Source organism: Sceloporus occidentalis, unplaced genomic scaffold, assembly GCF_023333645.1.
Source record: "Sceloporus occidentalis isolate IW3139 unplaced genomic scaffold, rSceOcc1.0.p SCAF_2, whole genome shotgun sequence".
In the NCBI taxonomy this organism is placed as follows: Eukaryota; Metazoa; Chordata; class Lepidosauria; order Squamata; family Phrynosomatidae; genus Sceloporus; species Sceloporus occidentalis.
The window spans coordinates 257,789,135-257,813,441 of record NW_028316982.1 but is presented as its reverse complement, the minus strand read 5'-3'; the positions used below and the strand labels follow the sequence as shown (position 1 = coordinate 257,813,441).

The 24,307-nt window shown below is 43.1% G+C and overlaps 1 protein-coding gene across 5 annotated transcripts in view; it reads left to right on the top strand.

Moving 5' to 3' along the window:
• Positions 1-17,756: 17,756 nt before the first annotated feature.
• Positions 17,757-24,307, top strand: part of PIWIL4 (piwi like RNA-mediated gene silencing 4) — a 57,908-nt gene continuing 51,357 nt past the window's right edge. For 2 of the 5 annotated variants that reach the window (XM_089512821.1, XM_089512817.1), the window contains exon 1: positions 19,084-19,197. The gene's annotated coding sequence lies outside the window, so the exon portion shown is untranslated. Of the gene's footprint in view, positions 17,776-19,083; positions 19,198-22,669; positions 23,627-24,307 lie in introns of those variants that run through there. The other 3 variants (XM_089512819.1, XM_089512820.1, XM_089512818.1) reach the window with 3 other exon arrangements.

Genomic DNA, 24,307 nt, shown 5'->3' with positions numbered 1-24,307 from the left:
ATATACACATTTCCATGTCATTATACAGGTCTGTTGCCTTCCACTGTTTCCCCAGCCCATCTTCCTTCATTCTTGCAACAGATCAATAACATCCCAGTAATATCCCAAATCCACAAAACAACAATACCTTAATGGGGACAACCAAAATACACAAGACCGTTGTAATCTTTCTTTCTTTCTTTACTTTTGTTTTCTTTCTTTTTAATTTATTCTTTTACAAAGCTTGCATTTTTACAAGATAAACACAAACATATAACATCAAGCTATAAATCTGTTATATATTAGGCTTATACCTGATAACTTTTCACAAGAAACGGCATAATTTTATCTTTTAATACAAAATCTCATTCCCCTATTTCTAGGTATGAAAAAAATGGTTTTGTTTCTTGTACCTCTCCTTACTGAGCAGCCATTAAGTAAAGTCTTACAGCTTCCCAATCCTTTTCCCATTTAACCATATCTTTCTTATTTATTAATGCTGTTAATCTATCTAGGTCTTTCAATTCCCGTATTTCGTTTTGCCACATCTCTGTTTGTGGGGTTATAGGTTATTTCCAGTTCTTTGCTATTAATCTTCTGGCAGCCGATATTAAGTATAATAATATTTTCCAATATTTCCTTTCTTCCTGTGGGTCTAGTAGTGAGGCCATGTTTAACAGATATATTTCTAGTCCAAACTCAAAATCAATTTTTAATATTAACTTTATTTCCAAATGAATATTTACCCAAAAAGACTTTATATATGGGCAGTGCCACCACATATGCAAATATGTACCTATTTCTTTTTGGCATCTCCAACACCGGTTATACTTTAATTTATTTATTTTTCTAGTGAGCATGGTGTTTGATACCATCTATTTACAACTTTAAAATAATTTCCTTTTATTGTTTGTGCTACAGTAAATGTTTTTGTTTTTAGTCTAGCTTTTTCCCATTTTTCCAAGTCTAAATTGTAACCCAACTCTTGTGCCCATTTTATCATAGAATCTTTAATTCCCACTTATTCTAGGGATCTTTTCAGTAAGGTGTTATATATTTTACTTAATATCTTTTTTTCATCTTCTTACATTAATATAATGTCTAATTCGTTATCCTGTTTCTCAAATCCAAATAAACTCTTATCCTTTGTAAATCTTTCTTTAAGTTGAATATAATTCAACCAATTTATATGGCCTATTTTAGTTATGATTTCTTCCTTTAATCTTAATATAACATTTCCTTCATTATCATGAGTTAATATGTCTCTATACATTATCCATTTCTGATTTTTTCCTCATTGGCCTAAAAAAGCCTCTTGTGGGGAAGTCCAATGTAAAACATTTTTTTCACAGTTAGCCAGTTATTAATTAAAATTTTCCTCAATAGATGTTCATTAAAGACTTTGTTTCCTTTCTGCCCATCATACCAGACATATACACGCCAACCTAGCTGAGTGTTATATCATTCTAACCATAAAGAATTTGAATTGCTTATTTTACACCAGTCTTTAATCCAAACAATACTTGCAGACCTATAGTATAGTAGAATATCTGGTACCACAATGCCCCCCCCTTTTTTTTTAACTGTATCTTTCATAGTTATCCACTTGATTCTTGGAAAGTTCTTTAACTCTTTTTCCCATTGCTTAATTATTTTCAGGGTCTGTATTATTGGTAGATTTAAAAAAAGAAAGAACACCTTCGGTAAAATACACATTTTGATTGTCGCACTCCTGCCTGATAGGGAAAGCTTTAAGTCTTTCCATTTTTTCATATCATTTTCAATTGTTTTCCACATTGACCCATAATTTAAATCAAAATGATCCAAAGTATTATTTATTACCCAGATACCCAAGTATTTAACTTTTTCCTTAATTTTAAACCCCAAATTTTCTTCTACTAAATTTCTCTTTTCCATTTATATTCTTTGTTATTAACCAAGTTTTATTTTCATTCACTTTAAATCCTGCTAATTTTCCAAAAGATTCTAATTCCTGTTTCAGAATTTCCATACTTTTTGAGGGATTATCTAATATTAAAACTAAGTCATCCACATAGGCATTAATTTCATCTCTTTATTTTTAATTCTTATACCTCTAATTTCTGTATTTCCCCTTACTGAATTTAACAAAACTTCCAAAACGGAAATAGAAAGCAGTGGGGACAATGGAGAGATGAGGCTTTTATTCTTAGAAGAAGTTCCAATATGTATAGACCTATCTACAAACATCTACACAGTCCACCAAACAGAGCAAGCCACAAAGTCAACTGACTCTAATGGAATCCACAGCCAACCGCCAAAACCAACTGCCAAGGCCAACTGTCAAGAGAGTGTTCAAATTCCCCCCAGTCAGGACTTGAGTTGCTGATGACCCCTGGTTGGAGAATGGCCGGCCTGTTGCTATTAAATCCCACATTGTACATTTTACTATGGACTCTACATCCCAATATATATGTATATATACTCTGTTCACAATACAGTGGTGCCTCGGGTTACGAAAGTAATTCGTTCCGCGGCCGCTTTCGTAACCCGAAAGGCTTCGTAAGCCGAAAAACCCATAGGCGCTAATGGGGAAAAGCCGCGATTTGGTGCGAAAAAGCCGAAAAAAGCACCAAAAGTTTTTTCGTAACCCGAAAAAACATTCGTAACCCGGAACAATAATTCCCTATGGGATTTTTTCGTATCCCGAAAATTTCGTAACCTGGGTATTTCGTATCCCGAGGTACCACTGTATTGGCTGGAATCCACTTGGGCAGTTATCAATGCCTAACCTAGAGCAATGGTTCCGAACCATGGTAGTCCAGATGATTTGGTCTTCAGGTTCCATAACTCCTGACTGTTGGCCCAGTTGGCTGGGGCTTTTCTGACGTACAAAACAAATGGAAGACCAAAGGTTGGGAAGTACTGACCTAGAGTTATGCATTCATGGCTGTTACTTTGGTGGGATACAGACCGCCCCTTTGTGGCCGCCTGCACCCACCCCTTTCCCCGATGGATCGGGGCCTCAGCGGCCACAGCGACATCCCAGAGGCCCCAATCTGCCGCTTTTCCAGGCCTCGGGGAAGCGGCAAAACTGGAAAAGGGGTGTCCTTGGGGCTTCATGCCCCAAGGACACCCCAACAGTGGCGGGGAAAGAGAGAAAGGGGCCGCTGGCGCCAGCGATACAAGCAGCGGAAGGAGCTCCATTTTGGAGCTCCTGCCAGCGCCGCTAAAAGGGCGCCACAAGCGTCCTGCAGCGGCGTGCGTGCATCACGCCCACGCTGCTCCTTTTGGAGGTAGTGCGGCCATGATGTCATAATGGCGGCGCCCATGTAGACAGGGCGCCGCCATTACCATGCCACAGTTACATGCTAGGGTTGAGGGGTGTCTGTAAAGGACGTCTCGAGCCAACTCTAGCACGTATCCAGGCAGGTCTGGATACCGCCATATTCACAATTCCTATGGTCAGGGGATATGTTGGGACTGTGAAAGTCCTCCAATCCCCACTTAACTGCTGTTGCAAGCAACAGAGGTCTATTCCCCTGCCAGTGAGAAAGCAGATGATATTCTCATCCAATTCCCTTGTGTGAATAATATCCGTAAGGAGGGAAATTGCGACAGGGACCCCGCTTGCGCCTGTCACAACTGGGGTCGCTCATGACAACTGCTTCCCAAGTAATGAGGAATGGATCCTGTTGCTTGCAGCAGCTTCTACCCAATAAATGGGGACTGGGAGGAATGGGATGGGAGACACAGCTGTCTCACGACGGTGGATACAGATTCATAAGTGCCAAAATGGATTCCAGCCATTGTTACAGTTGTTTATTATCTTAAATTGATTTTATTGTATGCCATTCTGAGATCTTTGTTTATGCTCAGAAGCATGCTGCTATTCATGGTTTGAGCCTCCCCCCCAAGAAAGCCCCCCCTAAAATTAAGCCAACCCTGATTCCCAAATTTTGTGCTTACAGTCAATCCAGTGATGGTGCCAACATCTCCATCACAGAATCAATTCTTCCAAAAGAAAACTATCCCCAAAGAGGAACATCCAATTTGGCCGTGGACGTAAGATTTCTATGGCAACAAAGAGTCTGTGTTTCCCTTTAAGTGTTCTTCTTGAAACAGCTGAAAATAATGACCACCGGAAGAGAATTTTGCCTATAAAATGAATTGGAAGTAATGCTTGAGTTTTGTACTGGGCCTAAATACGCTTGTTATGGGTGGTGTCTGAAGTCCTACATTACAGTCTATGTTTACAAATCCATAGGTACGTTGTAGAAATGCAATGAAATCCTCCTAGTGTAGTGGTTCCCAAACTTTGGTGCTCCTGGTGTTTGGGACTTCAATTCCCAGAAGCCCCAGCTAGCTTGGCCAACAATCAAGGATTCTGGGAGCTGATGTCCAAAACATCTGGAGGACCAAAGTTTGAGAATCACTGTTGTAGTGAATTGTGAAGATGTGTACCTGGAAACTTTGCAAAACCCTGGGGAAAGTCATTCTTTCTCAGATTCTGAGGATATTAATAGCAACCCTCTTCTGTAGAAACTTTGCAAAACCCTGGGAAAAGTCACTCTCTCTCAGCTTCAGAGGATAGCAATAGCAACCCTCCCCTGAAGAAACTTTGCAAAACCCTGGGAAAAGTCACTCTCTCTCAGCTTCATAGGATAGCAATAGCAACCCTCCCCTGAAGAAACTTTGCAAAACCCTGGGAAAAGTCACTCTCTCTCAGCTTCAGAGGATAGCAATAGCAACCCTCCCCTGAAGAAACTTTGCAAAACCCTGAGGAAAGTCACTCTCTCTCAGCTTCAGAAGATAGCAATGTTAACCCTCCCCTGAAGAAACTTTGCGAAAACCCTGAGAAAACCCTTCCTCTGCCTCACCCCCAAGAGTCCTACCAGGCCTTATATGTGCCTCCTCCACAGCTCTCTCTATAGTCTCCACTTGGCTACATGGAAAAGCTTCTCCTCCTCTGCCTGGCCAATGGGAATGGAGGAGCTGGGAGCCTGGCTGCATTCCAACACAAACGGAGGCTGCTTTGCAAAGGGGAGGCCGAGACCAGTGTTGCCAACAAGCCTCGAAGATAATTCCCTGAAAGGTTTGTCCAAAACCCGCTGAATCCCCCCAGATCACACGGAATATTCAGCCACAATTCCCGGAAAATTCCCATAATGTTAAAATGGCGGATGTTTTGCAAATAAACGTAAACATAATTGAATAAAAATAATTGTAACTTATTTCAACTCTCAAAATCACCATTGAACCAAACAAAGAATCTTTCAGTCCTTTTAAGATATTTATTTTGACATGAAGGGGGTCCAGGAAGCTTTGTGCCAAATAGAAATGTGTTCGGCTGCAACCGCACTGCAGAAATAAATCCAGTTTTCATACCTTTTAATTGCCATGGCTCAGTGCTAGGGAATCCTGGGAATTCTAGTTTTCGGAGACATTTAACCTTCTTTCTCAACAAACTCTGGTGTGACAACAAACTACAGTTCCCAGGATTTCATAGCACTGGGCCATGGCAGTAAAAACGGTATGAAACTGGATTGTCTCAAGTCTGGAGTGAAGATGCAGCCTGAGTTGGGTCCAAGACACACTGCAGAAATAAACCAGTTTGAGACTGCTTTAACTGCCCTGGCTCAGTGCTAGGGAACCCTGGGAAGTGTAGTTTTGTGAGAAAGAGCTCTGGTGCCACAATGAACTACAGTTCCCATGCATCTGAGGAAATACGCTTAAGTCTAGGAAAGCTCATGCTGCCAACTTTTCTTTCAGTGAGACTCAAAGGTGCTACAAGATCTCTCTATCATCATCACCATTATTATTATTATCATTATTAAATCCAAATGCAGCTGAAGAAGTGGACTTAAACTGGCAACACTGATATCCTGTAGACTCATTCTCTGGGGCTGTGATCTGGAAGCGTGGAGGCAATTCCCTTGTTCAACCAGGGAATTCTGGGAATTGTAGTTTCTTGTGACATGTTGAGACACTGCTTTACTGGCAGCCAGGGCTCCATGCATGAAATTCTGGGCTTGGTGGTTTGTTGTGCCCAGAATCCCATCATCGCAGGGAGTCTTGCAGTTAGAAGCAGTGCCAAACTGGATTATTTCTGCAGTATGGATGGCAATGGAAAAGAGAACGAAAAAGAGATCCACAAAACAAAATTCTGGGAAGACAGGGCAGGGATGCCAACTTACCAGGTGCTCTGCCCATGCTCAGAGGCATATTTAATCACTAACACACACACTCAGGGACATCACATTCACATCACACAACCCAAATGGTCTTCACAGTACAACAACGACTCTGAGAGGTAGGCTTGGGGCACTCTGCCCAAGCTCAGGAATTCAGAAATTCAAATGTCACTCTCAGGCAGACACAGAAGTCCACAACATCAAGCCATGATACCATGATCAAGTATTGCCTTTGTGTGCCTTAAAACTTATTTCTTACTTGGAAATCCAAGGCAATTGGGAAGCCAGCCAAGATCCCTCACTCCCTGCCTCTCTCCAGCCCTGCCGCCACTGTGCTTTGCCCCTGGAGCCTGAGAATGCCGGGGGGGGGGGGGGGGCAATCACTGTCCTTTCTCTGATTGGCTGAACTATTCCTCCAAACAGTTGGGGTTGGTTGGGCTTGCTCCGTCCTGGCTCTCAGAGGGAGTCATTAGAGAGAGAGAGTTTTCTCCAGCCCTCTTGGCTGAAAACTGTTACACTCCAAAGGGTTGGTTGCTCTGCTCAGCAGGCTGGAGCTGAAAGGGCCAAAGTCATGGAAAAGACACTGAAAAAGAGCCAGGCGCAAAAATCACACGAAAAGCTCTGAAAAGTCCCCGTTTTCGCGTGAAAGTCGCGAAATTGGCAACACTGGCCGAGACGGAGAGGCAAGGACCAGGAGTCCACAGCCCTCCCCAGGACGTAATATGAAGGCGGGAGGGGACCTTCCCCAAGGTCAAAAAAGCATGATTGTCCCGCCAGAACCTATCAAATGGCAACCCTAGGCTTAGGGAGCTGGGTATGTTTAGCCTGGGGAAGAGACAGTTAAGAGGTGATATGATAGCCCTGTCTAAGTATAATTTAAGGGGTGTCACATTGAGGATGGAGCAAGGTTATTTTCTGCTACTCCAGAGAATAGGATACAGAACAATGGATGCAAGCTACAGGAAAGGAGATTCCAGTCTGACATTAAGAAGAACTTCCTGACAGTAAGAGCTGTTTGCTAGCAGAACACACTCCCTCAGAGAATGGTGGAGTTCCCTTCTTTGGTTGTTTTTAAACAGAGGCAGGATGGCCATTGTTGGAAGTGCTTTGATTGTGGGTTCCTACAAGATTGGGCTGGATGGCCCTTGTGAACTCTTCCAGCTCTATGTTTAACAGCAACAACAAAGGCGAACCTATAATGGTGTTTCCTTGGCAAGTTTTTTCAGAGGGAGTCTGCCATTGCCATCCTCTAAGTAAGAGAATAAGACTTGCTTAGGGTCAATCAGTGAGTTTCATGGCCAAGCAGAGATTTGAACCCTGTTCTCCAGAGTCATAGTCCAAATAACAGGGTGCAATTCTTTGACTGTACACTGCCTCTGATATTGGCAATTGAAGTGAGTGTAGTCTGTATAAACCTACATCTTTACCTATAGAATGCAAAGATATTTTGCAAAATGCTGACAGGGGACAGAGAAAAGGGAGAATGACTCAACACCTTCTTTGCTTCAGTGTTCTCAGAAAAGGAAAAGGTACTCAACCTGAGGATAATGGAGCAGAGGACAGAATAGGGGAATTTCAGCACAGAATAAGTAAAGAGATAGTACAGGAATATCTGGTTAATCTAAATGAATTTAAGGCGGGTTACAAACCGCCATAAAGTACACGCTCCACGCGTACTAGGGCTAGGAAGGGCCGTATTAGGGTTAGGAAGGGTCTTACCTTCCTCACGGCCCTTTCTCCCAGTACGTGCGGAGCGCGTCATAAATGGTGGTGCCCATCCACATGGGCACCGCCATTTTGACGTCTTGGATGCTGTGCGTCCAGACGTGTCGCGGCGGAAGTGACGCTGCGAGGGCGCTCTCCGCCCCTCGCGGCGCAACTTCCGCGTTTCAAAAAGGAGCGCCATTTCGGTGCTCCTTTTTCGCTGCGCGGGGAAGCCTCGCGGTCTGGCTGCTGGGGCTTCCCTACGCAGCGAATGGCGGCGGCAGGAAAACAGCCCCTTGAGGGCCGTTTGTAACCCGCCTAAGTCTTCAGGACCAGATGAACTACATCCAAGGGTATTAAAAGAACTAGCAAATGTAATATCGGAGCCATTGGCAATAATCTTTGAGAACTCATGGAGAACAGAAGTCCCAGCAGACTGGAGGAGGGCAAACATTGTCCCCATCTTCAAAAAGGGGAAAAAAAGAGGATCCCAACAATTATCGTCCAGTCAGTCTGACATCAATACCAGGAAAGATTCTAGAGCAGATCATTAAACATAGAGTCTGTGAACATCTAGAAGGCAATGCCATAATCACAAAAAGTCAACATGGGTTTCAGAGAAAGAAGTCATGCCAGACAAATCTAATCTCTCTCTCTCTCTCTCTCTCTCTCTCTCTCTCTCTTTTTTTTTTTTTTTAATAAAATTGCCAACTTGGTAGATGAAGGGAATGCTGTGGATATAGTATAGCTTCATTTCAATAAGGCTTTTGACAGGGTTCCCCATGACATTCTTGCAAACAAGCTTGAAAAATGTGGGCTAGACATCTGGAGCCATGGAGAAGAAGACCTGGCTGTATTTCTGAATCATCTGAACAACATCCACCCCAACATCCAATTCACTATGAAAAAAGAAAAGGAAGGAACACTGCCATTTTTGGAGTCCTTGTCATCCGCAAACCGAGCCTACGCTTGGGTCACACAGTATACCGAAAACCCACACATACAGACTGATACCTGCACAAGAACTCCAACCATCACCCAGGACAAAAAAGAAGCACAATCAAAACACTGGTAGACGGAGCAAAACGCATCTGTGAACCCCACTTCTTGGAAGATGAACTGAAGCATCTGGACTGGGCTCTACAGGCCAATGGTTATTCCAGCTCAGACATCAGAAGGGTTGCCAGGCCCAGGAAAACCCAGAGAAGTGAAGACAAGCAGCCGCCCAAAGGGAAGGTATTTTTACCATACATCAAAGGAGTCACAGACAGAATACGCAAAGTGGTGAGGAAGCACAACCTGCAAATGGTTTACAAACCGATGAAGAAAATCCAGCAAATGCTTCGCTCAGCCAAGGACCAGAGAGACCTTCTCACAGCCGCAGGAGTTTACCTCATACCATGCAGCTGCAGAAAAGTCTACATAGGGACCACCAAATGCAGTTTGCAAACAAGAATCAAGGAACACGAGAGACACTGCACACAGGGTCAGCCAGAAAAATCAGCAGTAGCAGTACATGCCACAAACCATCCTGGGCATAAAATACTGTTTGAAAACACCGAAGTTCTGGACCATGCCAACCACTACCATGTCAGGATGCACAGGGAAGCCATTGAAATCCAGAAACACCTGAACAATTTCAACCAGAAAGAAGAAACCCTTAAAGTGAACAATGGCCTGTTACAGACTGCCAAAATAAAGCTGCTTCGGGTCTCTTTGGAGGTATGCTATTTAAATGATGCATGGGTCCTAAGAGTCCAGAGGTCTCGCCAAAGCCATACTCCATTCCTAAGCACTGGAGTGCAGCTTTGGTGCAGCTTCTGGATTCTTAGGACCCATGCATCATTTAAATAGCATACTTCCAAAGAGACCCAAAGCAGCTTTATTTTGGCTGTCTGTAACAGGCCAAAATTTGGCTACCAGTCCTGAGGAATAGCAAAATAAGGACTCAGCAAATGCAAATGTGAAACCATTCAGAGTCAGGGGCTTTCCCAGCAGATAATGATCACCAATTAGCAGACACTAATCCTCTTTTGCATTAGCCTCCCAGCCTGAGGCTGGCCATCAGCACAGAACAATACATATGTAAATCATTCCTGCATTCCCAGGCTCACACAGTATATACACACCCAATTTTTCCAGGAAAAGCATTCTCTGAAGATGCCAGCCACAGATGCTGGCGAAACATCAGGAAGAAACTCTGCTAGAACATGGCCACATAGCCCAAAAACCCACAAAAAACTATGGATGCCGGCCATGAAAGCCTTAGACTAGACAAGGTAACTGTTACATGGATTTGTAATTGGTTGACTGGCCGAACCCAAAGGGTGGTCAACAATAGCTCCTTTTCATCCTGGAGAGAATTGACCAGTGGGGTCTCACAGGGCTCTGTCCTGGGGCTAGTGTTATTCAACATCTTTATCTAGGGCGCGTTCCCGACGGGTCCTATGGGGCACCATCATTATGTGCGAGGGGTGGTGCTTCCTGACGCGCCTTGCCCCTCACACATAACGAGGGCGTCAAAATGGCAGCGCCCTATACAGATGGGCGCCGCCATTTTGACGTGACGGACGCCTAGCGTCTGCTGGTCTCAGCGCCCTTGTGACATTGTAAGGGCACCATTGGCGCCTTGCGACATCACAACGGTGCCGTAAAAAGAAGCTGCTTTTTGCTGCGCCGGGAAACCACGCAGTTTGTCCGCTGCGGTTCCCTCACGCAGCAAAGACGGGCAGAGGCAGACCACCCTTTTGGGCGGTCTGTAAAACACCAATGACTTGGATGACAGAATTGGGGGCATACTTATCAAATTTGCAGATGACACCAAATTAGGAGGAATAGCTAATACTCCAGAGGACAGGATCAAAATTCAAAATGATCTGAATAGCTTAGAAAGCTGGGCCAAAGCTAACAAAATGAAATTCAAAATGGAGAAATGTAAGGTACTGCACTTAGGGCAGAAAAATAAAATGCAGAGATATAGGATGTGGGACAACTGGCTAAATGAGAATACATGTGAAAGGGATCTGGGAGTCCAAGTTGAACATGAGTCAATAGTGTGATGCGGCAACTAAAAAGGCCAATGCGATTTTAGGCTGCATCAATAAAAGTATAGTGTCTAGATCAAGAGAAGTAATAGTGCCACTATATTCTGCTTTGGTCAGGCCACAACTGGAATATTGTGTTCAGTTCTGGGCACCACAATTCAAAAAGGATGTGGAGAAACTGGAGCATTCCAAAGGAGAGCGACAAAAAAGGTGAAGGGTCTGGAAACCATGCCCTATGAGGAACGACTTAGGGAGCTGGGGATGTTTAGCTTGAAGAAGAGAATGTTAAGAGGGGATATGATAGCCCTGTTTAAATACTTGAAAGGATGTCATATTGAAGAGGGAGCAAACTTGTTTTCTGCTGCTCCAGACAACAGGACCCGGAACAATGGATGCAAGGTTCAGGAAAAGAGATTCCACCTCAACATTAGGAGAAACTTCCTGACAGTAAAGGCTGTTTGACAGTGGAACACACTCCCTTGGAGTGTGGTAGAGTTTCCTTCTTTGGAGGTCTTTAAACAGAGGCTGGATGGCCATCTGTCGGGGATGCTTTGATTGAGATTTCCTGCATGGCAAGAGGTTGGAATGGATGGCCCTTGAGGTCTCTTCCAGCTTTATGATTCTATGATTCTATGAAAGTAGCACTGCCCCAATTCATGCTAAATCGTGCTGGAACCGAGCACAGAGGTCTGACCTTGTCATCTCAGTGCATCTTAAGAGATTAACAGAATCCTTGTGGAAACCAGAATGAAGCCTGAGGGGGCAGACTTGTGTCAACTTGTTTTGTTTCCTGAAAAAAAAAATGCTTATATGTGCAGTGAAAACAATAGTTACTTCTTTACTCTGCAACTGTTTCTTAACTAGATGGCTAATTGTGCATTTACTGTCTACAGTTAGTTTAAAATCCTTTCTCATGAAATCTTACATAGATTTTATTACTCATTTTTTTTGTTCACAAAAACAAACAAAACAATTTTTAAGTTTTTAAGATGCGAGGAAACTTTGCATTTTTTTTTTATTTCTTCACTCATCTTCTGTGTCACATGTTGGTTTTCTGAAAAGCAGATTGAGAAAGGATTTTAGGCCATTTATATCTGATAAGTAACAATATCCAAACATCCAAATCAACTAGTTAGTTAGTACAAAGTTTATTGATTAGTCAATTGACCATATCAAACTGTTAACAGCAAACATGGTAAAATGTGAGAAAATACAATGCATAAAATATAGTGGAATAAGATAAATTAGACAGAATAAGATAACATATATATTAATTTAAATTAACAGTAATATAAAAACTAAAGGATGAAAAATACAAAACCCCAAATATGTTGAAATAAGAATTCAAAGATATAACCATGTTAGTCTGTGGAATCAGTATGTAGAGAGATCTTGTAGCACCTTTGAGACTAACTGAAAGAAAGAAGATGGCATCATAGAATCGTAGCGTTGGAAGAGACTGCGCATGAGCCATCCAGTCCAACCTCCTGCCATGCAGGAAATTTCAATCAAAGCATCCCCAGCAGATGGCCATCCAGCCTCTGCTTAAAGAACTCCAGGGAAGGAGACTCCACTACACTCCGAGGGAGTTTGTTCCACTGTCGAACAGCCCTTACTGTCAGGAAGTTCTTCCTCGTGTTGGGGTGGAATCTCTTTTCCTGGAGCTTGCATCCATTGCTCTGGGTCCTAGTCTCTGGAGCAGCTGAAAACAAGTCAGCTCCCTCCTCAATATGACATTCCTTCAAGTATTTAAACAGGTCTATCATATCACCTCTCCAGGCTAAACATCCCCAGCTCCCTGAGTCTTTCCTCATAGGACATGATTTCCAGACCCTTCACCATTTTAGTCGCCCTCCTTTGGACACACTCTAGCTTCTTAATGTCCTTTTTGAATTGTGGTGCCCAGAACTGGACACAATATTCCAGGTGGGGCCTGACCAAAGCAGAATATAATGGCACTATTACTTCCCTTGATCATGAGCTCTCCTAGATTTCAGTCTACCTCTCAGATGTATTGAGGAGGGAGACTGAAGTCTACGAAAGCTCATGCTGCCAGCTTCTTTCTTTCAGTTAATCACAAAGGTGCTGCAAGATCTCTCTACATATGTTTAAATAAGTTCACCACCTTTATATGCCCTGGTGGCGGAGTGGGTAAATGCCTGTACTGCAGCCATTCATTCGAAACCACAAGGTTGCGAGTTCAAGACCAGCAAAAGGGCCCAAGCTCGACTCAGGCTTGCATCCTTCCGAGGTCGCTAAAATGAGTACCCAGACTGTTGGGGGCAAATTAGCTTACTTGCTAATTAGCTTTCTTGCTGTTCACCGCTATGATCTTTGGAATAGCGGTATATAAATAAGACAAATTATTATTATTATTATTATTATTATTATTATTATATGCAACCCCAAAGTTTTCAATAAAACATGTTCTCGGGTGAATAGCCCTACCTATAAATTTAGCAGTTCTAATTACTACATCTGTAATTGTTCCTTGAAGAAAATGAGCTAACCGTTTGTTACATTCCCAGAATGTAATTCTACCAAGTATTGTCTGTAGGTACTGGGCCCTTACTGTGGCATATAATTAGCAGTTAAATAGGATATGCTCAGTGTCTTCTATTTCAGAGACACATGTTCTCTCAATGTATGGCACTTGATGGAATCGTCCATGGTTAACCATGGAATCTATCTGCTCAAATCTTGCTTTGGTTAAAGCTGTTCTATGGGAATGAGTCAAGCCCATTATCAGGTATTTTTCTATTTGAAAAGACTGTTTATTTTTGGTGAAAAATGACCTGGTGTTTGCCAGTGTTTCAGAATCAATTTGGGCATTTACACCCATAACTCTTTGTTTAAATATTGGTGTGGCCTGGTGTCTAAATGAAAATAGGTATTGTATTGAAAAACCAAGATCAAATCAACTAGTTGTAACTTGCCCTTTCACTGCCTTTGCACGGGAGGAACGTATACAGACTGAGTATCTGCCTAACATGCATTTTCTAAAGCAGATAAACCACACACTTGATTTCTACTGGTTTGATTTTTGCCAGCTTTATGGTACTACTAAATTTGTAGTCTGGTGAAGTATTCAGCCACACCTGTAAGAGACTCTTATACCTTACAAAGGCGCGTTACAGACGTGCCGAAAGTCCGTACTAGGGTTAGGAAGGGGCATAGTAGGGTTGAGAAGGGGCGTCACTTCCTGACACCCCTCAACCCTAGTACGGACCGAGTCCGTACAAAATGGCAGCGCCCGTCCACACGGGGGCCGCTATTTTGACATCGCGGACGCATAGTGTCCGGACGTCGCACTGCGGAAGTGACGCTGCGAGTGCGCGACTAGTGCCTCGCGGTGCCATTTCCGGGGTGCATTTCGGCGCTTCTTTTCGGCTGTGTCCGGGAACTGCGCAGTTTGGCCGTTGCGGTTCCCCGACAGAGCAATGGGCACACCAAAATTACAAAGTACACACCCCAAACTCCATAGGATAAAGTAATGGCAGTTAAAGTGGTGTCAAACTGCTTTAATTCTGCATTGTGGTAGAACATGCACACACTCTCAGCCTCAGAGTAAGTTAAAGGCAAACCCCCTTTGAACTAATCTTGCCAAGAAAACCCCATGCAAGGTTTGCCTTAGGGTTACCCTAAATTCAAAACAACTTATAGGCACACAACAAGGGTGTGTTGTAAGCAATGTGCTGTAATTTAACATCTTGATTGTAACTACAGATTGAGTCTCTCTTCTCTGAAATGCTTGGGAGCACAAGTGTTTTGGATTTTGGAATATTTGCATATACATAATGTGATACCTTGGGGATAGGACCCAGGTGTAAAAACAAAATTCACAGAAACATAGAATCATAGAATCACAGATTTGGAAGAAACCTCAAGGTCCACCTAGTCCTGACATGCAGGAATTCACAATCAATGCATCCCTGACAGATTGCCATCCTGTCTCTGTTTAAAGACCTCCAAAGGCTGCGGCTCCATTATACCTCGAAGGAGTGTGTCCAACTGTTGAATAGCTCTCACTGTCAGGAAGTTCCACCTAATGTTGAGGTGGCATCTCTTTTCCTGTAACTGTCCTCCATTGTTCTGTGTTCTAGTCTCTGGAGCAGCAGAAAACAAACTTGCTCCATCCTCACCCCCCTTCAAATACTTACACAGAGCTATCATATCACCCCTTAACTGTCTCTTCACCCGGCTAAACATCCCCAATGCCCTAAGTCTTTCCTCATAAGGCGTGGTTTCCAGATCCTTCACCATTTTGGTGGCCATCCTCTGGACACGTTATAACTTGTCAACTTCCTTTTTGAATTGTGGTGCCCAGAACTGGACACAATATTCCAGGTGGGTCCTGACCAGAGCAGAATAGAGTGGCACTATTACTTCCCTTGATCTAGACACTATACTTTTATTGATGCAGCCTATAATCGCATTGGCCTTTTTCGCTGCCGCATCACACTGTTGACTCATGTTCAGCTTGTGGTCTACTTGGACTCCTAGATCCCTTTCACACATAGTCTCCTTAAGCCAGGTGTCCCCCATCCTATATCTGTGCATTTCATTTTTTCCACCTAAGTGCAGTATCTTGTATTTCTCCCTTTTGAAGTTAATTTTGTTAGTTTTGGCCTTCTAATATATTAAGGTCATCTCGAATTTTGATCCTCTCCTCTAGGTTATTAGCTACTCCCCCTAATTTGGTGTCATCTGCAAATTTAATAAGCATGCCCTCTATTATTTTGTCCAGATAATTGATAAAGATGTTGAATAGCACTGGGCCCAGGTCAGAACCCTGTGGGACCCCACTGGTCACTTCTTTCCAGGATGTAGAAGAGGGATTACTGAACACCCTTTATTTATTTATTATATTTATTAGTATCATGTTTTTCCCCCCAGAACTGGGTCTCAGAGCAACTTCACAACATTAAAAAACAGTACAATTAAAAACTTAGAAAAAGTACATTAAAAAGGAATTAAATTATTACAATAGTAAAACAGATAGTTATTAAAAATAAAACATATTTTAAAAAGATAAAACTATATTTTGACTATGTCAAAATTGTTTGAAATGGTACATCCCAGCCTGTTGGTTCGGCCACTCAACGAATTACAAATCCACCTAACAGTTACATTGTCTGGCCCACATTTTACCAGTTTGTCTGCAAGAACATCATGGGGAACCTTGTTAAAGGCTTCCTGAAAAGAAGGTATGTTATATCCACAGCATTCCCTTAATCTACCAATCTGGTAATTCATTTATGTTTCATATACAATTTATACACATAGCCTGAATGCAAAGGAGTCTGCAGCACCTTTGAGACTACGTAACCAAAAGTTGATAGCATGAGCTTTTGTAGACTTGAGCCTCCTTTCTCAGATTCAGGCACGAATTTACAAAAGCTCATGCTACCAACTTCTATCTTTTAGTTAGTCTCAAAAGTGCTGCAAGATCCCTTTGCTGCTTACTGATTTTCCAGACTAACATGGTTATGTATTTGGATTCTAGCAACATCGCCTGGAGGTAATTTTATACACACTATTTTAAAAAATAATTTTAGGCATGAAACAAAGGCGGGATACAAACCGCCGCTTTGCAGCGCTTCCCCGCCGCCGCCGTTTGCTCCGCGCGGGAGCTGCAGCAGCCAAACCGCGCGGCTCCCGCGCGGAGCAAAAAAGAAGCTCCAAAATGGAGCTTCTTTTGGAGTCGCGTTTGCGACGTAGCGAGGCGCCAGGGGCGCACTCACTACGTCACAAAGGACGCGACACGTCTGGACTCTATGCGTCCAGTACGTAAAGATGGCGGCGCCCATGTGGAAGGGGCGCCGCCATCTTGTACATATAGGATACGTACTAGGGTTAGGGGGGTGCGGAAGCACCGCCCCTTCCTAACCCTAGTACGTATCCTATACGTACTATATGGCGGTTTGTATCCCGCCAAAGTCTGTGTATTTTGAACCACCAGAAAACAAATGTGTCACGCAGCTCACGCTCCATCCATGTGGACAATTTTGGGTTTTGGAATGTTTTGGATTTCAAAATTATAGATAAGGGAAATTCAACCTGTGTGTTTTAAGTATGTTTTCAGTATTTTTAGCTGTCTTAATAGTAGGTTTTAAACTGTGTCCTTTTTAATTTATGGTATGATGCCTTGAATCACATTTTCAGAGGAAAGCATAAGTCAGAAACGACTTGAAGGCACACAACAACAGCAACAATATCCAAAATCCACAAAACAATGATCATTAATGTTTTGTGGATTTTGGATATGGTCATGTATTTTGTGCATTTTGATTGGTCCCATAAAGGTACCCCAGTTTTGCGGATTTTGGATATTATCTTTTGTGTTCCTTTTTAGTTGGTTCCATAAAAATACCAGTCTTGTGGGTTTTGGATATTACATTTTGTGCATTTTGGTTGGTGCCATAAAGGTACTGCAGTTTTGTGGGTTGTGGATGTTATATTTTGTGCATTTTGCTTGGTCCCATAAAGGTACCATAGTTTTGTGGATTTGGGGTGTTATATTTTGTGCATTTTGGTTGGTCCATAAATGTGATGAAGACACAAAAGTGTGGCCCTAAACCTAAAAGGAATGTTGTGGAACAAAAAAGTCTAGGGGAAAAAAACGATACTACAGTACAAGAAATGGCTCAGTTTATTAAGAACAAAATAAAAGGAGTTGAAACTATTATCAGTGTTGCAGGAAGACAGAAATTGTATAAGATCTGTGTGCTTTGCCTGAAGATAGAAGCAGATAAAAATATAAAATATCTTATAAAAATGCTAGTATAGCCAGTATATACAAGGCTAAGAAACTATATATCCCAACCAATGAGCAAAGTATATGGAGATGTCAGACATTCAAAGTACAAATACAGGTAGGGTTTCAACGCCTCCAAAGAAACATGTGGGAGGGATAACAATGTGAGCCCATTACAGATATAAAATTAATGGAAATAAAACCAGACACATTTCGACAAAAAGTCTTCTTCAGTGGTCAAGATTATACGATTTCTGTCTGCCTGCAAGACTGATAATATTTTCAGCTCACTTCTTTTATTTTGTTCTTAATAAACTGAGCCATTTCTTGTAGTATCATTTTTTCCCCTAGACTTTTTTGTTCCGCAACAATGGTCCATAAATGTACCACAGTTTTGTGGGTTTTGGATGTCATATTTTGTGCATTTTGGTTGGTCCCATAAAGTTACCACAGTTTTGTGGATTTTGGATGTTATATTTTGTGCATTGGGGTTGGTCCCATAAAAGTACTACAGTTTTATGAGTTTGGGATATTATAGAGTGGGCCCTTGTTATCCGCTGGAGTTTGGTTCTAGGACCCCCTGTGGATAACAAAATCCATGGATGCTCAAGTCCCATTAAATATAGTGGAAAATGAAAATGGAGTCTCTTATATAAAATGGAAAATCGAGGTTTGCTATTTGGAATTTATACTTTTTAAAAAAACATTTTAAAGCTGTGGATGCTTGAATCCTTGGATAAGAAGGACCAGCTGTATTTTGTATATTTTGATTGGTCCCATAAAGAAACCACAGTTTTCTGGATTTGGATATTATATTTTGGACATTTTGGTTGGTCCCATAAAGGCACCATGGTTTTGTGGATTTGAATGTTATATTTTGTGCATTTTGGCTGGTGTCATAAAGGCACCACAGTTTTGTTGATTTTGGATACTATATTTTGTGCATTTTGGTAGGTCCCATAAAGGTAGCATAGTTTTGTGGATTTTGGATGTTATATTTTGTGTGTTTTGCTTGGTCCCATAAAGGTACCACAGTTTTGTGAGTTTTGGATATTATATTTTGTGTGTTTTGCTTGGTCCCATAAAGGTACCACAGTTTTGTGAGTTTTGGATATTATATTTTGTGTGTTTTGCTTGGTCCCATAAAGGTACCACAGTTTTGATTTTGAATGTTATATTTTGTGCATTTGGGTTGGTCCTATAAAGGTGCCACAGTTTTGTGGGTTTTGGATGTTATCCTACGCATAGCTATGCAGCCAAGATGGCTGCCCTTGATTCGCGCGCTTTCTTCCCTCAGCGCTAAAACGGGAGAGGAGCCATAACGGGTGGCGAGGGCGACCAATGGGACGGCGCGGTGCTCTGAAAGTGCCCAATCGCGGCGCGAGAAGGCGAAAGGGGGCGTGGCTCCTCGTTGCTGTGGGGATTTTCGCGGCATTTGAAGGGAAGGGAGGCGTTCTTCTCGAGGCGAGGGCTGACTGGGCGAAGCCTTCAAGAGGCCGACGGAAAGGGCTTTGTTTTTAAAGGGGCTCCGCTCCTGAGGGTGAGCGGGAGGAGGCCCGTTTCACCCAAAGGAGCCCATCTGTCTTCGGGGAGGGGCTGCATCCGCGCTGCAGAAATAGCCCAGTTCGACACCGTTTTAACTCCACTGACTCAATGCTATGGAATTCTGGGAACTAGCATTTGTTACGTCATTAGAGCTTTCTGACAGAGAAGGCTAAATGCCTCACGAAACTACAGTTCCCAGGATTCCATAGTACTGAGCCATGGCTGTTAAAACGGCCTGAAACTGGGTTATTTCTGCAGTGTGGCTGCACTCCTTATCAGTCTTTGGGAAAGCGCTGCCTCTGGGCTGTAGAAATAATGCAGTTCGCTAACACTTTAACTGCCATGGCTCAGTGCTTTGCAGTTCTGGGATTTGTAGTTTGCTGCGGCCCCAGAGGTCTCTGACAGAGAAGGCTAAATGCCTCACTAAACTACAGTTCCCAGGATTCCATAGCACTGAGCCAGGGCAGTGAAAGCGGCCTCAAACTGGATTATTTATACTGGATTTACCCATCGTACAGAATCCTGGGATTTGTAGTTCGTTGTGGTACCAGAGCTCTCTGATGGAGAAGGCTGGATGTATCACAGAACTACAAATCCCAGGATTCCGTAGCATTGCGCCGTGTCAGTTAAAGCGGTCCCAAACTGCATTGTTTCTGCAGTGCGGATGGAGCCCCAGAGACCCAGCGTCTTTCCCTTTTTATTTTTTGCCCCTGAGTTTGGTTCCTGAGAAAATCCCTCTCAGGCCTTGCTTATATATTTTCTCCTGCCCTCATATTAGTTTTGAGGGGCTTCAGGTGCATTTACATTGCAGCAGAAATGGTTCAGTTTGGCACCGCTTTGTAAGTGCTGCAGCTCCATCCTATGCAGTCCTGGGATTTGCAGTTTTGCAAGGGTCTCTTCAGCCTTCTCTGCCAAAGAGTGCTGGTGCCTCACAGAACTACGCAACGTGTACTACAACTACAAATCCGTAGGATGGGGCCATGGCAGTTGAAGTGTGTTGCACTACTTCAATATTGAGGTTTGGCTGCACACTCTGACTTGCTCAGTGCTATGGAAACTTGAAGTTTTGTAGCTTCTTGTGGCTCCGAATCTCTCTGAGGGACAATGCTAAATGCCTCATAAAGCTGCAGATCCCATGATTCTGCAGGATGGAGCCATGGCAGTGAAAAGGGTGTCAAATTGCTTTCATTTTGAAGTGTGGTTACACTCTTTGACTTGCTCAGTGCTCATATGGAACCCTGGGATTTGTAGTTTGTTGTGGCACCAGAGCTCTGATTGAGAAGGCAGAGTACAGCGGACCCTTGGTATCCTCTGGGGTTTGCTTCCAGGACCCTTTGTGAATACCAAAATCCGTGGATGTTCAAGTCCCATTAAATACTATGGCATAGCAAAATGGTGTCCTTTATCGTGGTTTGTTTTTTAGAATTTATATATTTCTTGGAATATTTTCAAGCAGTGGATGCTTGAATCCGTGGATGAAGAATCCATGGATATGTAGGACTGACTGTATCTCACAAAACTACAAATCCCAGGATTCTGTAGGACCATGGCAGCTAAAGTGGTGTCAAACTGCATTGTTTCTACAGTGTAGATGTAGAAATATCTCTTTGAGGAGAGGAGTTGCGTCTGCACTACAGAAATAATGCAGTTTGACGCCACTTTAACTGCCCTTGGCTCCTTGCTATGCAATCCCTGGATTTGTAGTTTTTGTGATACATTTAGCCTCCTCTGTCAGAGCTCTGGTGCCACAACAAACTACAATTCCCAGGATCCCCTAGCCCACTTAAATGTGTTGATAGGAAATCTCAAAACTGTTAAAACCCTTACAAAAAACCACGCTGGAACATCAGCGTCAGCACTTAAGCAAAGCTGAATAATAACTGAATTGGGGGGAAAATTCAAATTTGCAAGTGATCTTTGTGTGGTGTGAAAGTTTGACTGTGTTTTTCAATTCAGCATCCCAAACTATAATGAAAATAAGTTTTGTAATGTACCTTCAAGTTGTTTCCAATTTATGGCGACCCTAAGGCGCGAACCCTGTCATGGGGTTTTCTTGGCAAGATTTGTCCAGAGGAGGTTTGCCATTGCCTTCCCCTGAGGCTGAGAGAGTGTGACTCACCTAAGGTCACCCATTGGTTTCATGGCCGAATGAGTTCCATTTTATACCACATCATTTCTTTTCTAAATTCAAGGTGGTGTGCAGCCGGCCCTTCTTATACACCGATTTTTTATACACGGATTCAAGCATCCACGGTTTGAAAATGTTCAAAAAAAATATAAATTTCAAATATCAAACCTTGTTTTTCCATTTTTTATAGGGGACACCATTTTGCTATTTCATTATATTTAATGGGACTTGAGCATCCACGGATTTTGTTATCCATGGGGGATCTTGGAACCAACCCCCAGCGTATAACAAGGGTCCACTGTACATTACTTTAGGGTTTCCAGAGTGAAAAACAAGGGCGGCCTTGTTTCCCTTTAAGGGAATTTCAACAGGTGTTGTTACCTGGCTGCATAATAAGCAACACCTGCTGAAATTCCCTCTTGTACCCAAATATATAAAGGTACAGGCTTCATCTCCCTAGGAATTCTAGGAACTAGCTTTGTGAGACCTTTAGCCTGCCCTGTCAGAGAGCTCTGGGGCCACAGTAAACTACAGTTCCCAAGATTCCCTAGCACTGAGCCAGGGCAGTTAAAGCGGTCTCAGACTGGATTATTTCTGCAGTGTGCTTTGGACCTTATATTTTCTTTGAATATTTTCAAGACGTGGATAGTTGAATCTGTGGATACGGAGGGCCAACTGTATTTACAAATAAGTTATACCACTTGCATATTAAGGGCCCTTTTACACTACGCAGTTACAGCACTAAAATGCCACTTTAATTCCCTTAGGTGCTTCCTGTGGAATCGTGGGATTTGCAGTTTGTGAGGGGCATTTAGAATTCTCAGCCAAAGAGCTTTAATGCTTCACCAGATTATAAAACCCAGAATTGCGTAAGAGGCAGCCATGGCAGTTAAATCATAGTACTATTATTGTGTAATGTGAAGGGACTTAAGTGATTTATACTGTATTCTTTCTTTAATAGGTTTGTGATGGCTCTCTATATCCTCATGTAAACATGAAGTAGGTCAGGGTGACAGAAAGTGATCCCACATTTCCTCACCAATGTGCTACCTACCTCATACGCTTATTGGCAGGTTACAGACCGCTCTTTTGGGGCGGCCTGTAAGCAGCCCTTTCCCCGCTGTATCAAGGCCTCAGCTGCCACAACGGCAGCCTCTGAGGCCCCAATCCGCCGCTTTCCAGGCCACGGGGAAGCGGCAAAAGACCGCTTCCCCTGCGGCCTGGAAAGGGGTGCCCTTGGGGCTTCATGCCCCAAGGACACCCGATGGCGGCGGGAAGGAGGAGAAAGGGGCCGCTCGGCCCCTTTCTTCCTTGCATCGCTGGTGCAGCCGTCTAAAGACTGCGCCAGCGACGCAAACCACAGAAGGAGCTCCGTTTTGGAGCTCCTTGCGCCGTGGAAGGGCACTCTATGCGCCCTCGCGTGACGACGTCACAACTACACCGCCTCGTTTGGAGGCAGCACGGTGGTGACGTAGTAATGGCAGCGCCCATCTGTATAAGGCACCGCCATTTTGTACGGACAGGATCCGTATTAGGGTTAGGGGCATCAAGAAGTGACACCCCTTTCTAACCCTAGTACGCGCTTGTCGCGTACTAGGGTGCCCGTTTGTAACGGGCCTTTGCTACATTTATCCATTTTTCTTCTTCCCTAGAGCGCTGGCAGAGAGTATGGTTATTCCAGCTGTTTCTTCACAGCACAGAGTGCTTTGCTTCCTTTTTATCTTTACAGTAACCCAGGCAGCATCTGCATTGCAAAAATAATGCAGTTTGATAACACTTTAATTGCCATGGCTCCATGCAGTGGAATCCTGGGTTTTGTATTTTGTTGTGGCATCAGAACTGTCTAACAGAGAAGGCTAAATGTTTCACAAAACTACAGTTCCCAGAATTCCATAGCCTTGAGGCAGTGTGGCACAGTGGTTTGAGCGTTGGACCACGACTCGGGGACCAGGGTTCGATTCTCAGCTCAGCCATGAAACCCACAGTGTGACCTTAGGCATGTCACACTCTCTCAGTCTCAGGAGAAGACAATGGCAAATCCTTTGAACAATTCTTGCCAAGAAAACCCTCATCCTTTTAGGACTCAGCATGCCACCTAAACCACAATTAGGCAGGAGCGCGTGTCACAATTACACAGTATTATGCTTACACACTTGAGTGGGGAGATGAAGCAAACTTTCATTTTTTGGCTTTAGCTAAACAGAATTATGGAATCGTAGAGCAGGAAGAGACCCCAAGGGCCATCCAGTCCAACCCTCTGCCATTCAGGAACTCTCAATCAAAGCACCTCTAACAGGTGAACATCCAGCCTCTGTTTAAAGACCTCCAAAGAAGGAGGTTATTGAAAAGGTTATTTTTGAGTTGGCCTGGAGCTCTTCCTCAAACAAAGACTTATCAGTTCAATTCTCTGACTGTAATTATTTGAACCAGGTAGCCCCAGAAAGAGGTTTATGACTTAAAATGAGGAAGAACACAGCAGAAGGGGAAAGAGAGATGAGCAGTTAAGATACAGACAACAATTTGATTAGTTACTCTCAAGGGCGCTTACAAATCTCTTCTAACCTAGATATTGTCTGCTACTAAACTGTCCAAGTTATTTTATTTATAATGAAACACTGTAATATGAGAGCCAGCATAATGCGCTTTGAGCATTGGAGTAGGACTTCAGGAGACCAGGGTTCACTTAGGCTTGGAAATCCAGAGGATTTCTCTCTCATCATACTCTCTCAGCCAAAGAGAGAAGGCAGTGGTCAACCTCCTCTGAGTAGATTTTTCTGAGAAAGCCCCTTAAGAGTTCACCCCTTGACAGTGTGAAGGCACATAACAGCAACAACAGGATGGCATTGAATATGGGCAACTCTGTACAGATCTTACTGTGTTTTAGTATAGTAAATTCTGGGATACTTCATAGAATATTCTATGATATCTTTTTGACAGTTTTCTTGAAACAAAAGCAGCCACAATAACCTCGGGATGG